This window comes from Arachis ipaensis, chromosome B4 (genome assembly GCF_059453495.1).
Source record: "Arachis ipaensis isolate K30076 ecotype BB chromosome B4, ASM5945349v1, whole genome shotgun sequence".
In the NCBI taxonomy this organism is placed as follows: Eukaryota; Viridiplantae; Streptophyta; class Magnoliopsida; order Fabales; family Fabaceae; genus Arachis; species Arachis ipaensis.
In genome coordinates this window covers 57,471,329-57,472,306 of record NC_142439.1, presented here as the reverse complement: position 1 = coordinate 57,472,306, position 978 = coordinate 57,471,329, and the positions used below count along the sequence as shown (strand labels likewise).

At 40.7% G+C, this 978-nt stretch overlaps 1 non-coding gene across 1 annotated transcript; it reads left to right on the top strand.

Annotated features, from left to right (window-relative positions):
• The first annotated feature begins 368 nt into the window (after nucleotides 1–368).
• On the top strand, nucleotides 369–476 carry LOC148567693 (small nucleolar RNA R71). Its single transcript, XR_015881621.1, has one exon. It is a non-coding gene; the product is annotated as a small nucleolar RNA R71 (small nucleolar RNA).
• The last annotated feature ends 502 nt before the right edge of the window (nucleotides 477–978 follow it).

Genomic DNA, 978 nt, shown 5'->3' with positions numbered 1-978 from the left:
CCATTGCAGGGTTCTCAGGATCATAAGCTTCCTCTTCAGAAGATGCTTCTTTAGTACTGTTGGATGCAGCTTGCAATCTATTCAGACTCTTGAGAAATCATATTGACTTGTTGAGTCAATATTTTGTTCTGAGCCAATATGGGATTCAGAGTATCAATTTCAAGAACTCCCTTCTTATGAGGCGTCCCATTGTTCACATGATTCCTTTCAGAGGTGTACATGAACTGGTTATTTGGAACCATTTCAATGAGTTCCTGAGCTTCTGCAGGGGTTTTCAGATGAAGAGATCCTCCTGTAGAATAGTCCAATGACATTTTTGACAACTTAGACAGACCATCATAGAATATACTTATGATGCTCCATTCTGGAAGCATGTTAGTAGGACACTTTTTAATCAGTTGCTTGTATCTTTCCCAAGCTTCATAGAGGGACTCACCTTCCTTCTGTCTGAAGATTTGGATTTCCACTCTAAGCTTGCTTATCTTTTGAGGTGGAAAGAATTTGGCCAGGAAAGCACTGACCAGCTTATCCCAAGAGTTCAGGATATCCTTAGGTTGTGAATCCAACCATGTTCTAGCTCTGTCACTTACAGCAAAAGGGAAAAGCAGAAGCTTGTAGACCTCGGGAATAACTCCATTGGTCTTGACAGTGTCACAGATTTGCAAGAATTTAGCTAAAAACTGATGAAGATCTTCCATTGAAAGTCCATGAAACTTGCAGTTCTGCTGCATTAGAGAAACTAATTGAGGCTTAAGCTCAAAGTTGTTTGCTCCAATTGCAGGAAGTGAGATGCTTCTTCCATAGAAGTTAGAAGAGGGTGCAACAAAGTCACCAAGCATCTTCCTTGCATCTCCACCATTGTTATTAGGTTCGGCCATGTCTCCCTCTTTTTTGAAAATTTCTATCAGGTTCTCTCTAGAGAGTTGTGCTTTAGCTTCCCTTAGCTTCCTCTTCAAAGTTCTTTCAGGTTCAGGATCA